Genomic DNA, 19,549 nt, shown 5'->3' on the forward strand with positions numbered 1-19,549 from the left:
GCTAACACATGCTGGTATTTACTAAATGCTATTTGTTAATTGTATTTGTAACTGTTTTTGAAAGTTTGTAAATTAAAGTATTAAGTATATAAGTGTTTCTTATTAAATTATAAATTCAAAAGCAGTAAGTAGTGCGAAGTAGTACGGAGTTTAACAATATATGTACTCTTCAATTGCAGTTGAAAATGTACTGCAGACTTGTTCATAAACAAAAGTTTATAAGAAATCGGATGGCTCGAATTCTGGATGGCTTAAACTATTGTTGCCGGTCCCGAAGAGTTCGAGCCATCGGGTTTTGACTGAAGTAAAAAAAAAGCTTGTGAACACTCACATTTTTTGCCCAATCATCATGAAACTTGGTGAAAAGATTTGTTATATATATATCTCAGATGAGTTTGCAGGCTTTTTCCGCTCCATTTTGGGAAAACGCCACACTGGAATTTTGGGAATTTCGCGTCGTGAAAACCCTCATTTTGGGAAAAAAATTAATCGCAAAATTGGCTCAATTGGGAAAAATTATCGCATGTAAATAGTGTTTCTTATATTTCAAAGAAGCCGTTAACTGGTAAATAACGACTATTTGGATAACTTATTATTAAAATTTTACAAAATATTATGAACATGTGTGATAAGTGCAGGTTTTTTAATCTGAATTTGGGGAAAAGGCTTGGCCTTGTTTAAGGTGAAAAAAATCACGCAAAGCGCCGGATTTTTAGGAAAATAAGGATAGTCTTAAATAATCATTAACATATTTTACAGTTTTGAAAACAAATTCAAGGCAACAGATAATTTAATTATGCAATACTTTCTATTTGCTACACCGGATCAGGTCAACTTAAATATTTTTAGGGTAAAAAAAAAAAAAAAAAAAAAAAAAAAATTAAATTGGGATTTTTTTTTTCAATTGGGAAAAAAAAAAAACAGATTTGCATTGGGAATGGGGCCGAATTTTGGACCTGTGGCATAGGGCGGAAAAAGCCTGGTTTGCAAAAGGTCCCGATGGGTCAATAAACATGGCTGCCAGGGGGATGGGCAGTTTTCCTTATGCTACTATATAGAGAGAAACCTTGTGATCCAACACTATAGAAGTCACATTGTTTGCCTAATCATCGTGAAACTTAGTACAGTACACTCCACGCGTTTTCCCCAATTTCCCTCCATACTCCGCGGGTTTCGACCTGGAGGGAGATTAAGAAAATTCCGCTATACGCGGCGTTTGCATGATTTTGGACGCGGCGGTTAACGATCGGCAAAACTGATAAGCCGACGCGGCGGCCCTCGGCGTTGGCAACGCGGGGGAAACTCCGCGTTTTACGAGATAACGATCAATTTAATTTTGTTTGACTTCCTGATTTTCAAATAAAATTACATTTATTAAAAGTGCATACATGTACATGTAGTATAATGTTTCCAATTAAAAAAAACAACCAAGATAGATCAATCCCGACGTGGTTGTAGAAGTAGTTGTTGTTGTACAGAAAACTCGTTGATTTACGACACACAAAACGTCGTCTTTTAACTAATACTTACCAATTAATATAAACACAGTTTGCAACATTGTTTTTATTTTGATAATTTAATCCAAAGTTTTCATGTTAGCAGGTGATTTTCTATACTGAACATGTATACAAATGACCAAGGACCCTAAAAATCTCGCAAATCTGTGTGAATTGACAGTTTGACGTAATCAAAGAAAAGCCGCTTCCTGTCTAAAGGCATAACTTACTCAAGTAAACACGTTCAACGAATGCATAAGGAATGGTTTTAATTGTCGGAACATAGTCAATTCTCTGCTGGCTAATGCATTGAATTTCTCTTTGTTTGTAGGTTATTCCATTGATTGCTAAACGGTGGTAACTATTGAGTAGATAATTGCATTTAATATTCACAGTTGTATTCTTGTTGCGTCGACATTCTAAACAATGTTTACCAGTAATTATGGACCAAATCAGCAGAGTGACATTCACACATGTTAATCCCTTTTTTCAAAACACCGCAGACAGCAGTCTACACAATAGGTCAGTAGACAAGCTTTGCGTGTTTTCATAACGTCAAACACTTAAAATCCAGTTCCGCCCAGATGTCTTCTGTAATCAGTTTACAGTACAATTAGTGTTAAAATAATTACTCTACTAAAATACCGTATCGATAAAGATTTGGCGTGTTCGATTTGAAATTATTTAAGAGGAAATATCAACTTATTCGAGATATAATTTCGTTAATAAATACCAAAGAAACTTTTAACCGAAATCAACAATGCTCTCTGCGCTACAAAGTTTGTATAAAAAATCAATACACGCACGCTTTGCAGGAGTATACGTTGTACCTTGACCTTGTACATTGCAGCATAATTTTCGCGCGCTTTTGTCGGGAAATATACATGAGGACTGTATATTGGAAGCATTTGTAAACGTCGTGAAAACAATTAAAAATCGTAGTGTGTTTCGGATTACTAATTATTATTCTCATTTGGAAATTTTACGGAACATTTATTCTTGTGTCATATGTGTTGATTTAAATATTAATTTGTCAAATGTATTATATTAGACTAATTCATATTGTAGACGTACCTGTGAATTAAAAACATATTTTTTATATGTATTAATTTTCTATACAATTATCTTTTTTATACTTGTACTACAGTATTTAAACAATTTATTATAACATGTTTTTATTTTTTGGCATGTCCAGTAGCACACAGCTAACGCGGCGTTGCGCGGCGATCACTGATAAGAACGGAAAGTGTCTGCATTTACCGACTAGCCTAAAGTAATACACGCCGCGGGAATTAGCGAACGCGGCGTAACGCCGAGCGTTTTATCGAGTTTACCTCGCTCTTCCAACGCCGCGTGAACACTCGCTAGCAGAAAAAACCCGCGGAGGGAGCGCGTTTTTTGGGGAAAACGCGTGGAGTGTACTGTAAATACATTGGTTTTATTGATTTCTTGGACAAGTTGGAAAATGGCTCAGATCGGTGAAACACACTTTTTAGCTCACCTGATTGCTCAGGTGAGGTTTAAGGATTGGTCTTTGTCCGCTGTCTGTCCGTCCACATTTGGTTTGTTAACACTCTATCATTCACATTTCTCAAGCATTCTTTATCAAAGTTGCTGAAAGATCTCAGTCAAGTTTGATGATGAGCAAAATCACATAATTAATGCCATAATTATTGCCCTTAGAATTAGATTGTCCAAATTTTCATTATATTATACAAAATCCTTGTAAGCAAAGTTTGATGTTTGGGGGGTCAACTCAAAATATAGGTCACCATTTCAAATCTTACAAACGCAAAAACACTCCCTATGCCAGAGTTTTGGTTCAATAATGATGAAACTTGACCAGGATGAATGTCTGGTCAATATCTAGGTCATGTTTGACATTAGGTAAAGATTGAATGAACCGACTCCTCTCAGGTAAGCAAACTAGGGCCATCTTGGCGCTCTTGTTTGGCTTGAAATGTTCAGTTTCACAGGATCAATGGGGTTCACAGGGGTTTACACATGGGCTCGACAGAATGTAAACACACCGATCAGAACTTTATTTTTGCAAATATCTCAAGTTAGTAAAATTCATTTTCAAAAATCTTTAGTGCATAAAAGAACGTTTTTCATGCATTTTGTACCGATATCTTAAGATTTAAGAATAATAAATTGAATACGTCCTGATTCGAAGCAAAAATTTCACATTTCGTGCAACATTATTAAACCGTGAACATCAAATTTTTGGCAAAGAACACAGGCTTATGAAATAAAGTAATTCTTATGTATTTCAGATTTCCATAAACAGCATAAAAAACTGTCTTTTATGCACTAGTTGAAATTCTTCAGAATAATGTTTAAAAAAGTTAATTGAAGAAAAGCACCACGTATCGGTGTGTTAATATCCATAAACATTAAATTGTGAGTCCCACATGGTCACGTGATCCTGCACTTTGTTTCAGTGCTCATTGTATTTGTTCATTTGCAGATAAAGCACTTTTGAAACGAAATTGACAAACGATTTCCTTCCTTTTGGGAAAAATTTTTCAGATGGATATTGGGAATTTTGTAGTTTTTCTCACTGAGGAAAGTACAATTTATGGGTACTTTATAAGGAGGAAAAAACACTGCATGACCTATCTGAACGACCATAACAATAGATACAGCATAGTGTTGATTCAGTATAAATATACTACGAAACTTAAAACTATCAGAAAAAGATTGATCGTTCTATGCATGTCAAAGTATTTGACAATAAATCAACCTCGCTTTTCACATAGATGGGATGACGCTGTACATGCAGCATGATTTTTGTGCACTTTTGAAAAGAACTTATGATTTGACATGAGATATGTTAGAGTTGCCTCCCATGGATAGCATGGCGGAAAATTTGCACATGTAATATTTCAAATATTTTTTGGATTTAAAACATCACTGGTGTGGATATTACAGCGTGGCGTGCGCGAATTGGATGTTTCATATGTAGAAGCAAACGTATTAAACATTTTAAAGTCATAACTTTGAACAATCATACAAGAAAATCAATGTCCTTGATTTTGAGGGTGATCACGTGCATGGCGGTTTTGATCCTATTGTGCGGCGATGTAGAGTCAAACCCAGGACCCCCTAAACAAGATGGAACACACAACAAAAGCCAATACAAAAGGGCTGCAGGGACCCAAGATCTAGGCGATCAAAATGGGGAGGGGCCACCACCACAACGCACGATACAAGAAGGTGTTGCTACAAGACAGCGGACACTATCTTCTTACGCTACATGTACACCACAGCAATCACCCGGTAGTTCCACACAAACAAATAACGATTATTTACAACAAAATCAACGACAGCAAGTTCAAAGTAAGTCGAAAAACGAATCTGATATGTTTGCATTCCTAAGAAACATGAAAATTGACATAGATAATCAAAATGAACGTTTAATAAACAATATCGAAGGAATAAACTCAAAGATTGATCAGCTATTTACTTCTGTCAACAATTTAAAACATGATAATGAACGATTACGGCAAGATAACGAACATCTTCGGGAAGAAATACACTTTATGAAACAAAAATTAGACCGCATTGAAAACCAGTCACGTAGGAACAATCTTCGTTTTAATGGCATAAATGGAAATCTACAAGAAAAATGGGACATTTCAGAATCTAAAATACGATCGTTTTTAAAGGAAACGCTTAATTTTGGGGAACAAGCAGATGTTTTTGAAATTGAAAGAGCTCATCGAATTAAGTCACGTGACCCAAACAAATGTACAATACTAGTAAAATTCGTGAAATACAAGGACTGTGAACAAATCTCAAACCGGGCAAATACACTACTTCAGAAAAATCGTGCATTCTCTGTTCAACAGGATTACAGTGAAATAATCCGTCAACAAAGAAAACACCTTGGAGAACGCATGATGTCCGAACGGTCGAAGGGTAACTACGCAGTCATTTGTTACGACAAATTGATAATCAATGACACGGTATACAAATACAGCGACTCAACACAATCAATTATAACTGTCGGTAAACGGAGATCAGGGTTTCGACCACGTGCATTTCCACGTGATCTTCCAAATGAGGAACCCACCAACAACATTAACTCAGAGCAGGGATTGGATACCGACCACGTGATTGATAACGTAGAAGCACGATGCGTAACACCGAACAGAAACCGACCAATCGCTCACAACACGGACCTAGGTGAAGATGACATATTTTCTGACGATTCTGTCATGGACTAGGAAAACGGCCGAGGTCATGCACATGTTATAAATAGCAATGAAAAACCAGTTTAATTTTAGTTTTGTTAGTTGGAATATTGCTGGTTTAAGTAAACATGTAGATAATGCAGAATTTAAATCTTTTTTAAGGTCATTTGATATAGTTCATTTAAGTGAAACATGGGGTAAAAGTATCGGGGAATTTAATACAATTTTGGACTCGTATATCTGTTTCGATCATGTAAGAAAGTTAACTTTAAATAGTATTCGAAATAGTGGCGGGGTGTGTGTTTTTGTCAGAAGCCATTTAATGAAACTTAATATTGTGACCCGTATTATGAACCCATTTTCTGACTGTATTGTATTATATCTCAAATGTTCATCTTTATTTAAATCAAATGATATTATCATGTATTTTGCATACATGTACGTTTCACCAGAAGGGTCCCCTATATATGACTCACAAAATGATAAGAATGGTATATCGATTGTATTCTCTAATTTAGAAGAGTTAAAACTCCTATACCCAAACGCATTGATATTTTTAGCAGGTGATTTTAATGCAAGAACGAGAGATCTTATAGATTATATACAATATGACAACTTAGATTACATTTTTGGAGAAGTCGATTACGCAGGTAGTTTATTCGACATACCACGAGCAAACAAAGATAAATTTCATATAAACAATTTTGGCAGATCTCTAGTAAATATGTGCTGTGTTTTTGATACTCATATTTTAAACGGACGATTCCCAGGAGATAAAGGTGGTCAATTTACAGGTATCTCAAACGATGGAGCTAGTGTGGTTGATTATATGATTGCATCATCTGAATTGTTCGATCATATTAACGATTTTCAAGTGCTTAACCGTGGCGAATCCGATCATTTTCCGATTACATGTCATATGTATATGACGAATATTGATGACATAAATAATGTCAGTAATAACCAAGGTAAATTATCGTATTTTAAAAAGTATAAATGGAGGAGTAAATTTGAACATGTCTTTCTAGATCGCTTAAAAAATTTGTTTAATGAAAACAGCCAAGCATTGATTAACATTATCGATGAAAACATAAATGGAGCTATTGATAAAATTACGTCATTTTATCACGAAGCTGGCGAAGTCATGTCACAGTCTCCGAGGAAGAAAGACGAAGAACCGAAATGGTGGGACGAAAATTGTAACTTTCTTAAAATGCAGAAATATAAGTATTTACGGAAATTTTGGCTTTCCAACTCATTAATTGATCTAAGGGAATACAAAATCGCAGAAACACATTTAAAAATTACTGCAATAACAAAAAGCGGGAATTCCAAACAGAAAACAGAAGGGAACTTATTAATAACCGCAATAACCCAAATTATTTGTGGACAAAAATTAAACAAGCAAAACAAAAAATATGCACTGACATAAGTATAAGTCCAAATGATTGGCGAAATTATTTCTCTGATTTACTATATGATAATAACGCACCACCCATTTTATTGGACGATATAGCTGTAGATCCTGCTCCTAATACAATATCCCTTAATTCACCAATCATTTTATCAGAAGTCGAAGATGCCATTAGAAAACTTAAAAATGGCAAAAGCTGTGGTATAGACGGCATCCCATCAGAATATTATAAATATACTTATGACATTTTAGCACCATATCTTGTTCAAGATTTTTAACAACATTTTTGAAACCAAAGAATTCCTGAATTCATGGGGGAAAAGTATTATCTATCCTATTCATCATCATGTACTCTTCCAGTCCCTACAAAGAAAAGGCATACATGGAAAATTTTTAAATGTTTTACTTAATATGTATACATCGCTGTATTCATGCGTTAAAATTCAAAATACGCAAATCCAACCCGACGGACACTCTTTGTTTTCACATGTAAACATAACAGAATTTTTTAAATGCAATATTGGAACCAGGCAAGGTGATAAAACCAGTCCAACGATTCTTACATTATTTATGGATGAATTATCTACGATGTTACGAGAGAAATGTGGAAATGGAATATTCATTACTAATGAAATCCACGACATTATATGTTTAATGTTCGCTGATGATGTTGCTAGCTGTGCCGAAACAGCAATTAAATTACAACAGCAATTAAACGTTATAGACGAATTTTGTGCTTTAACTGGAATGGAAATTAATCTACAAAAAACAGAAAAAATTGTATTTAGGAACCGTGGACCTTTAAGACATTACGAACATTGGAGTTTCCGGGGCACGCGAATAAATACTACATCTATTTATAAATACATGGGATTAATGTTTACACCAAAATTATCTTGGAGCGCTACACATGAAAACTAAGTGCACAAGCACAAAAAGCAATTTTTTCTATTTACAACTATACAAAATCATTTGGGTATTTCCCGACTAAAGAATTATTTATATTGTTTGATAGTATGATCAAACCAATTCTATGTTATGGATCACAAATATGGGGTTACGAGTATATAGCCTCATGCAATTGAAGTTGTACATAAAAAAATTTGTAAACTAATTTTGCATGTTAAAAAACCTACTAACACATGTCTTGTTCATGGTGAATGCGGACGTCTCCCATTATGTGTTACCTACTTTGTCAATTTTATAAAATATTGGTGTACTTAACTAACTATGCCTAATCATAGATACCCTAAACAATGTTATATAATTTTAAAAGGGCTTGATGACTCCGGAAGAAAATGTTGGGCTTCAGAAGTCAAAACAATGCTATTTCGTTATGGATATGGAAATGTATGGATAGGCCAAGAAATTGGTGATGTTAATTTATTCATTAGACACTTTCGCCAACGTATTATTGATTGTTATACTCAAAACTGGCAAAGTGATAAAAATAAATCTTCTCGCTGTCACCATTACATGTATTACAAAACAATGCTAAATACTGAAAGATATCTTACCTTAGAAAACATACCATATAAACATAAAATTGCATTTTCTAAATTTAGCTGTTCTAATCACAAATTAAATATTGAGATTGGTAGACAATCAAATATCCCATTTGATGATAGACTATGTTATTTTTGTCTGGATAACAATAATATACGTGTTATTGATTGTGAATTTCATGCATTTTTCTATTGTTTTAAACACAGAGACATCCGTACCCAATATCTTTTTAATTGGTACCATGGGGGATGTTCAATATCTGATTTTTATTCATTAATGGGATCAAATAGTGATGAAATTATCCATAAAGTCGCAAGTTTTGTATACCATCTGTTAAACAACATCAATTCATAACTTTGTATTTATATGTAGGGCTGTCACGATACGCCGTGAGCGTAGCGCGGTATATCGTGGTACGGCAACACTGTATCGCGGTACCTACAGCGATATTTTACAGAATATGTATCTGTGAAGAAAACAGCAGAATAACAAGTTTTACAAACTTTATTAAACTCAATAATCAGAAAACACTGGTATCATAGTATGACTAGAAACTGTAAAAGAAACTGTAATAAACTTGATAGAAGTAGTCATTGTTATTGTTCGCGTCTTTTTCTAAAATGTCCGTCATGTCATGTTGTTTACAATAGCTGTGACTACGATCTGTGTAAATCGAACGCTTCAAGGGCATATTCAAAATGCGAGGTCACCGGGCCCAGTATTGAAAATCCGTAGCGTTCTGACTCTTCCTCGACTTATTCAGAATCTTAAGATAACATGATTCGGAAGTGCCATGCTTTGAACGATCGATAAACTAAAGAAAGAAAATAAGAAATAGAATAAACATCTTTTGGATAATTATGAACTTATTTGCAAAGGAAATCTGTCCCTAATTCCAAAAAAGGTACGGACCCATACATCGCCGTATTTTAAACGTGAAAGTTAAACATCTACAAGTGGAAGTGCTTGCTTGACCTGGATATAAACGGATTATTTATTTAGCCCTTTTGAATCGCTTCTACATTTTTCAAAACGATATCTATATAAAAATAATTATGTAATGTATTTATATCTGTGCTAATATAATAATATTAAAAAAAACGGTGCGGCAACACCGTACCGCAGTGCGATTTTTTTCACGACATACACCACGATATACTGATATACCGGTGAATCGTGACAGCCCTATTTATATGTATATCTACATGTGAAACAACATCAATTTGTATGTATTTATTTATATATCTAAAAAGATATAATTAAATATGGATAGAAATAGTTACAAGGCAACTATGTGATTGTATAAAATTTGTGTATATTGTGTATTTTTGGGACGGTGGCCTGTATTTACTTCAATAAAATTGTTTGAGTTGAGTTGACATGTAATGCATGAACAAGTTTTATCGCGATCATATAACTATTAAACTTATTTGAATCTTTTGACTGTACTTTCCCGGGTCCAATTGACCAAGATTGAGTTTAAAATAAGTTGGTCCCCAACATGGAAATATTTCTGTTCTTGCATGGTATTTCACTTTTCCTTGGATAGGTTGACAAGAAAACTTGAGCTGTTAATTGTTAAATAATTAGTGTGAAACAAGTTGGGCATAGTGAATCCATCCCCATGTAAAGTATGCAAAAGATAAATGTGTAATTTGTTTTAGACAAGGTCATCTTTTGAATTTGCAGAGGTTTCCATCAAGAAATGAAAATGGTAGAGCTGGATCTCAAAGATGGTCATGAGAAAACAGGGACCGTATGTACAAAGGTATGTTTTGTGTTCTTGAAATTAGTTGTAGTACCTGGTTCTTTAGTGCATGTCTAGAAAATCTTTGCTCAGAAAGTATTTGTTATGTCCTCAGGACAGCAGTCATAATTCACTTGTCATTGTTACTGAAGATGTTTTGCAAACAATCTGCAAAAAGCCTCTGACCTTGCAGGAAAACAAGGTGACAATATCAAGTTTTGCATACTTCATAGTCTCCTCAAAGTTTCGACTTTTCCCTACTCACTTCAATCAGTACATGATCTAGAACATAAGAAATCAAACCATTATCATCATAATCATCATCAATAATCCCTTGACCGGTCTGGATGTTGGGGGGAAATGAGGGACGACGATACAGAAATTCTCTTCCAGTCAGGACTGTTGTGTGCTGCTGAGAGTAATTCATACATGGGAAGGGATGTCCACTCTTTTACATTGTCCATCAAGCTTTTCTTCTGACGACCTTGACGTCGAACTCCCTCTCGCGTGCCCTGGAGAACAGTCTTGCACAGAGAGTCCTGCCTGGTGATAAGTGTGGCCATAATGTTTCTGACGTACCTGTTGGTCTTGTGCTCCATGAAGAGATGCAGAGCAGTCTTCTGAGACATTTATGTTCAAATGCCTGTATCCTGTGTTTTGTGTCCTCATGAAGAATCCAGGAGCCGTATTCACCAATATCCGTAAGTCTATTTTTATGCCCCCCTTCGAAGAAGAGGGGGTATATTGCTTTGGACATGTTGGTCGGTCGGTCTGTCGGTCGGTCGGTCTGTCGGTCCGTCCACCAGGTGGTTTCTGGATGATAACTCAAGAACGCTTTGGCCTAGGATCATGAAACTTCATAGGTACATTGATCATGACTCACAGATGACCCCTATTGATTTTGAGGTTAATAGGTCAAAGGTCAAGGTCACGGTGACCCGAAATAGTAAAATGGTTTCCGGATGATAACTCAAGAACGCTTAGGCCTAGGATCATAAAACTTGATAGGTAGATTTATCATGACTCGCAGATGACCCCTATTGATTTTCAGGTCACTAGGTCAAAGGTCAAGGTCACAGTGACCCGAAATAGTAAAATGGTTTCCGGATGATAACTCAAGAACGCTTAGGCCTAGGATCATGAAAAGTGATAGGTAGATTGATCATGACTTGCAGATGACCCCTATTGATTTTCAGGTCACTAGGTCAAAGGTCAAGGTCACAGTGACCCGAAATAGTAAAATGGTTTACGGATGATAACTCAAGAACTTTTATGCCTAGGATCATGAAACTTCATAGGTACATTGATCATGACTCACAGATAACCCTATTGATTTTCAGGTCACTAGGTCAAAGGTCAAGGTCACGGTGACCCAAAATAGTAAAATGGTTTTACGGATGATAACTCAAGAACGCTTATGATGAACGCTTATCATGAAACTTGATAGGTAGATTGATCATGACTCGCAGATGACCCCTATTGATTTTCAGGTCACTATATCAAAGGTCAAGGTCATGGTGACCCGAAATAGTAAAATGGTGTCCCGATGATAACTCAAGAACGCTGATGGCTACAATCATGAAACTTCATAGGTACATTGATCATGATTCGCAGATGACCCCTATTGATTTTGAGGTCACTAGGTCAAAGGTCAAGGTCACGGTGACCGGAAATAGTAAAATGGTTACCGGATGATAACTCAAGAACGCTTATGCCTAGGATCATGAAACTTCATAGGTACATTGATCATGACTCGCAGATGACCCCTATCGATTTTGAGGTCACTAGGTCAAAGGTCATGTTCATGATGACCCGAAATAGTAAAATGGTTTCCGGATGATAACTGAAGAACGCTTATCCTAGGATCATGAAACTTGATATGTACATTGATCATGACTCGCAAATGACCCCTATTGATTATCAGGTCACTAGGTCAAAGGTCAAGGTCACGGTGACCCGAAATAGTAAAATAGTTTCCGGATGATAACTCAAGAACGCTTATGGCTAGGATCATGAAACTTCATAGGTACATTGATCATGACTGGCAGATGACCCCTATTGATTTTCAGGTCACTACGTCAAAGGTCAAGGTCACAGTGACAAAAAACATATTCACACAATGGCTGTCACTACAACGGAGAGCCTATATGGGGGGCATGCATGTTTTACAAACAGCCCTTGTTTAGACTTATGCTTAGAATCAGACTCAGACTCAGTTTAAAAAAAGTTAATTCATGAAACTGAAATCATCCTAGTTTTAGACTCAGACTCATAAGCCAGAGTCTAAAATTCTGAGTGTACTATTTGTAGACTTACGTACGTGTAGTCGAGACGTAACGTTCTAAGCACGTAGCTAAACCAACATGGCCGCTGCCCATAGAAATCTACGTTGGTGTGGAAATAATCGGCGCTTGCGAGTAGAGAGAGTGTTTTTAGATCGTACAAATTTGCTAGAAATATACAGAGATGATGAACTTTGCAAGCGGTTTCGATTTATGAGTGACACTCTCCAATTCATATGCGAAATTTGCTTTGACGTAGAGAGACACACAAATCGAAGTTTGCCGATCCCCGTGGCACTATCGGTGTGCACCTACCTGCGGTACGTTGCTAGCGGGGACCTGCAGCTCACCGTGGCCTACCTGCGGTACGTTGCTAGCGGGGACCTGCAGCTCACCGTGGCTGACAGCACTGGTCTGTCACAGGCTACAGTTTGTAGGGTCTGTGCACAGGTCAGTGCTATACTGGCCGCAAAAGTGTCGGACTTCGTCAAGTTCCCGACTGGAATAGACGCCGCCCGTGTGAAGCAAGGGCTTGGAGCCATAGCCGGTATGTGAAGGAAAAAAACATTTTAGTGGTCATCCGTTCAGTTAGCTAGCGTCCTGTTTTTGTTTACAAACATTGATATATATATATAGCCTCCAAACGCTATTGATATTTTAAAAAGTTTCAATTCTTTCAAATAAACTAGATTTATGCATGTTTTAATTCTAGTTTACTGTATCCTCTACATTTTCAATTAATTGACATAACACAGCATGCGAATTTAGTTATATTATGAAATATAACACAATTTATAGTTGGATTTGAAAGTTTATTTACATTCTATTTTAAGATTGTGTGTATTCAATTCACTTAACTTTCGAATACTAAACGGTAATAATTTCCAAGAATTATTGGAATTGTTATAGTGCAGTTGGTACAGCGTCAGATTTACAATTCTTCAGTAGTTCCCCTTTTGGTAGTTCAGTCCCCGCGGGAGTGTATATTTTTTTATATGCTTGTTTGTATATATTTATAATATTAAATGATTGAGCAATGGTTTTTAATGCAAACGCTTCTTATGGTTAGAGGTTGTTGGCAAATAAGTAACTTTCGTGTATTCAAAGATTGATTGCTTTTTTTCATAATGCATGTTGTTTCTCATTGTTAAAATGCCCAAATTTAAGTATGATATAACCAAAGATAATAGATAACTGGGAGATTGTGGCAAGCAAGGACAGCGTTTTGTTGAACAATGTCCAAATTAAGTCTTAACCCCCCACATGTTGTAAGTTTTGGGTTTTATTGTTGTTAAACTTAATTATGATTATAATTATGCCCCCCTTCGAAGAAGAGGGGGTATATTGCTTTGCTCATGTCGGTCTGTCTGTCGGTCCGTCCACCAGGTGGTTGTCAGACGATAACTCAAGAACGCTTGGGCCTAGGATCATGAAACTTCATAGGTACATTGATCATGACTCGCAGATGACCCCTATCGATTTTGAGGTCACTAGGTCAAAGATCAAGGTCACAGGTGAAGGTCACAGTTACTGGAAATAGGTCTGTCCCTTCTCGAAAAAGTGCACTAAATGCGCATTTAATGCACATTTAATGCGCATTAAATGCGCATGTTATTGGCACCGTACTTTTTGCTTAACAAGTGCATTTTATTCTGTTAAAAAAAACACTTTTTACTAGTGTGTTTATACATATAAGTGTATTTTTTCCACGAAATAATACACTAAAGTGCGTTTATTATGATAATAAGTGCGCTTAAGTTTATTTTTAAGCGCATTTTTACACTTGAGTGTATTTTAAGACACACAAATAATACACTTCATGGTCAAAGTAAATTTTTTAATGCGCATTAATACACTCATATAAATAATACACTTCTTGGAGTATTCAAAGTGAATTTTTTAAGCGCATTAATACACTTGAGTGCATTTCCAGACATACAAATAAAACACTTCATTGAGTTTTCAAAGTGAATTTTTGTAAGCGCATTAATACACTTGAGTGCATTTCCACTGATACAAATAATACACCTTACAAAATTGAAAGTGAATATTTTAAGCGCATTAATACACTTGAGTGCATTCCCAGTCATACAAATAATACACCTTACAGTATTAAAAGTGAATTTTTAAGCGCATTAATACACTTGAGTGCATTTTCAGTCATACAAATGATACACTTTATGAAGTGTTGGAAGTGAATTTTTTAAGCGCATTATTCACTCAAGTGTACTTTTCATCACTTCAAATTAGTATGCTTAAAAATTTACCAAATTTTAAAAAAAATCCCAGCATTTTGAAGCCAGCATTCATTCTTTAAATGAAAGGTTTGTGTAAACATACATAAAAAACAAAAAGTACAATTCAATAGATAAGTACACACTTTATTAGAATGTTAAACCTTAAAAAACAAAAACAAAGGTTACATATCTACATAAGAGAGGATTCAAACAGGCTATTGCCTATCTGGAATTAACAACTTTAAATATCAAGCTCATACCAGTGATTTTTCTCTCCTCTGATTACCGGTTACTGATTAACAGCCAAATACAGATGGTTTCAGCTTAAAAAATATTAAAGTTTTCCCCTCCTTAAGCTGAAATGTTTTCCCTATCATTTACTAGATTTTTATATATTACATTAATTCCAAATCCCTTTTTAATATGGACAAAAGCAGCACATTCAATTCAATCATATTCTGGATCCTAATATATGATAAATGAACCGTATTCATGAAATTTATATAAATCTATATATTATTTTTAAGATCTTCCTTTTTTGTTCATTATTGCGCTAAAATATGCCCTTCTGAGAGCCAGTATATACAGGTTGTTTTGAATTTCCAGGGAAAATCACTGCATACATGCTGACAATATTTAGCAGCTTAGCCCCTGTCACTATATTTGTTGTTATACACTGTTCCTTACAAAGAATGCATTCATAAACCACCCTTTATAGAGCAGTTCACCAGCTGATCAGGTCTGAATACTACTGTCATGGTCTGTGAGGCTGATCTCGTGCATGATCTTATTTGAGATCAGGTCCTGAAAGATATTTTATAATGTAAGTGTTAAATATTGCTATTATGGCAATCTTGTTCAACAGTTGCTATAAATATTATAAATTTATATCAAAACAAGTTTGTTGGCTTGTTGTTTTTGTTTGTTTATTTTTGCAATTTTAATCTCGTGATCATATGTGACTTAACGCTTTTCATAAATAATTTAAAGAAATAACGTTTGGTAGAAAATACTGTTTATAAATGTACAAATATATGTGGTCTCCTTTGGCTGTGTGAACTGGTCGGAAGTGTGACGTCTTTAAAATGCAATAACCTTTATTATATAGTTTTACCTCTCAACAAATCCATCTTTTCTTGGTCAAGGACAAGCTACAGGGCGCGGTTTCCCACTCCTGTTCCCCTCAAGTTGGCCTGCTCGTGCAGGGTAAAACCTGGTATAAATGTCCATACATCAGGTAGCCCCCCTTTTGCTCCCTTTTTTGGCAGGCGATGATGCACATTCTGTCCAATGGATCTTCCGATCAATGTAAATTTCACCTTGGGGTTTAACCTTCAAATATAAAATATAAAAGTTCTTATTAAATATGGGGGAAAGAATTAATGACAAGAAATAGGTATTAATAAATTTTAAGATGACAATAACCATAAAATACAGCCATAATAATTCAAATGGTGTTTTTTTCCTTAAAATTGCATTACATTTACTTATCCATTTACATTTCCCAGTGACAATACATAAATATGATAATTATCATAATTAATTAAATTAAAAAGAGATGCAGAAATGAAAATACAAACCTGTTACAGCTGTTCTTCAATATTCCAAAAAAACGGCAGTTGTTGAACTATGAGACCATATCACTTTAACCAAAGACCTATAGATAACACAGATTGGAAACTTCGCGCCTTATCGGGCTATCTCTCGGCGGGGTCACGTGGTCGAGAAACTGATAAGAACACTTGAGATCAGCAGACGATTTATTCCATGAATCAATCGGAGTAGTCCGGAAATAGCCGGTGTATCACGATTGCGATAAGATAGCGACGCGTCAGTAGCAACGGCTACGATTATCGAGCAAAGTTATGCGAAAATGTTACGGAGCTGTAGAAAGGCGGCTGTAACTTGGTCAATAATGATCCGATTTTTATAAAATAAAGTTCCATAGAAACATGAGTAATTATGTTTTTATAAAATCTCGATTTTATTTACCTACAAGAATTTATAATGCCGCGATAATTGAAGAAATTGCGCTAAGAACTTCCAAATCGCGGCGAGAATGCTGTTGAATAGTTTATTTGAAAGGCTTTTGCTGATAAAATATTCTTGTATAATTTGGTATTTCAAACAGTTAAAACCTTATAAAATATTATTATTTCAAAAGGGATAGATATATGTGGACACATAGATCTAGGTCTCTGATTAAAACAACATTACAGTAAAATAAATGCTATGATCGTTCGATCCAAAAACGGTTTTAGTTAGACTTATTTCAATATTGATTGTGTAGATTTTTTTCCATTGTTTAATTCTCTTTTTATTTAGATCTTATTCATGAGTTATAGGTTATTAAAGTTTTGTTTGTTATCCAGTTTTTTTCTTTTGGTAATTAAATTAAGCTTTCAGTATCGTGGGCTAGGATTTCGCGAAAAGAAAAAAACAAAAACATTTCACGCGCGTGTTAATCGTCGGATCAATTAGCGAACTGAGATGCTTTGTGTGTTTTTTCTTTACTCTTGAGAATTAATTAAAAGAAGGGATTCTTACTTCAATTATCAGTTTGCGTTGTTGATTGATTTTAATTGTGTGATCAGTGGCCGCGGCCGGCGAATTCATTCTTTATATGTCATTGTGATGTCCAATTAAGGTAAGTCTTTGTTGTGAATGTGTTAGATTTTAATATACTTGTTTATAATAGTATGTTATAAACACGGTGAAATGCTGTATAAAACTGTTTAAAAAAAAGGCTATTCTCGATTGTGTATCTTATAAGTTGGACATACTAGTAAAAAATCTTACTTCAACGATATGGGATGAGAAATAGAAAAGTTTTTCAAAAAGAAACAAACCACTATGGCGACAGGTGTGAAAAATGATTGAATGAAATAACAGTATAAAATTGTACAAAGGCAAAAGCCTTTAAAATGACTTATTTTCGTCTACTTTTTATAAATCATACCTAGAATTACATATCACCAAGCATAACATTCTGACTTAATCGATTTGGGATGAAAAATGAAAAAGTTTATCAAAAAGAACCAAAACACGTTTGACAGCTATCTTGTACAACAGAAGAAAAGAGCTTAAAACTGTACCAACATTGTAAAAGGCCAAATACTTTAAATTGAATATTTTCTTCTAGTTTGTTTAAATCTATACTTAGATTAACATATTGCATAGCATAAAAAATCTTACTTCAAAGATATGGGATGAGAAATAAAATAGAAAAGTGTTTCAACAAAATACAAACCACTAGATTGAATGAAATAACAGTATAAATAGTACAAATTGTACAAAGGCAAAATCCTTTAAAATACCTCATTTTCGTCTACTTTTTATAAATCATACATAGATTAACATCTCACCTAGCATAAAAATCTTACGTTATCAATATGTGATGCTTAATGAAGAAGTTTATAGAAAAATGCTTCGGGCCTTTCAATTTTTCAAAAATTATCGAAAATGAACGAATCCAGTGTTCTCTTTCAAATTCCGATAAATTAATAATTTATTAGAATAATAACTACCAAAACCTAAAGAATTATCAACACAGAAAATAAATACTTATTTTTAATCACACAAAAAATATTCAATATGTCTTTTTTCGGCGACCGACTTTGCTCACTACGTTAAGTTCGTAACGTTGCGCTTTCAGGCATTCATTGCTCTGCAAACTGACAACCGAGCGCTAAAACACTAATTAACACATTAAAATTGTTAATAACAATATCAAAATAATATAAACTTACCAGATCATGCTCAGAATACCCTACGACATCAAATATTAACGACTAATTACGAAGAATAATTGTTTGCTTTATAAGAAAATGGCCGACAGCAGCTGGAACAGGGAAGAATCTACAGGTACACCGGCATCTCCAAAATCAATGTCACGTGACCCGCGTCCGCCGATAGATATTATCGCATATCGCTATAGCGAAGACGAGAGATTCCAATCTGTGTTATCTATAGGTCTTTGCTTTAACCACCCACTTTGAATTTTCTTTGCAACAAACTTATTGTTGATATACACATTGTTTACAAAAAACAACTTTCTGTGCTCCAAATAACTTGCTGAGCTCCAACCAATCAAAAGTGGTTTGTTTTAAAATAGATGGTGCCATAACCAATCAAAAGTCTTTAAACCCCCCTTTGTTTGGGCTAGATGGAGCACTGATAGGGATTAGTGTTTATGATGCTAATGGATCTCTTATCTGATCCTGATCTTATCTGATATTTATTGAATAATAATAATATTTAATAATACACAGCACACTTAGCACATTATATTTAATTGTTAATATTTCAATATAACATACTGAATGGTGTTAGCAAATAATAATAATACTATAAAAATTATTTAAATTGTCTTTTAAAATGTATGTTAATAGTCAATGTGGTAGACATTAATTGAATTGGGGTTAAACATCAGTGTAAGAAAGTTCAAATACTTATTTTTTATGTTGTGGAGATATAATTGATTCTGGCACGCCCACATATTATTTTTGACACTTTCATTATTTTTAATTAGTTACCCAGAGCCTGATTTAGTTGTACTTTTCCCTTAAAAAGCTGCTCTACTGATTCACATATTTTATGAGCAGACAAATTGCAACAATAAGACCATAAACATTATGTGAAGATGAAAAAAAAGAATTCAGAACAATC

This window comes from Dreissena polymorpha, chromosome 16, assembly GCF_020536995.1.
Source record: "Dreissena polymorpha isolate Duluth1 chromosome 16, UMN_Dpol_1.0, whole genome shotgun sequence".
Classification (NCBI taxonomy): domain Eukaryota; kingdom Metazoa; phylum Mollusca; class Bivalvia; order Myida; family Dreissenidae; genus Dreissena; species Dreissena polymorpha.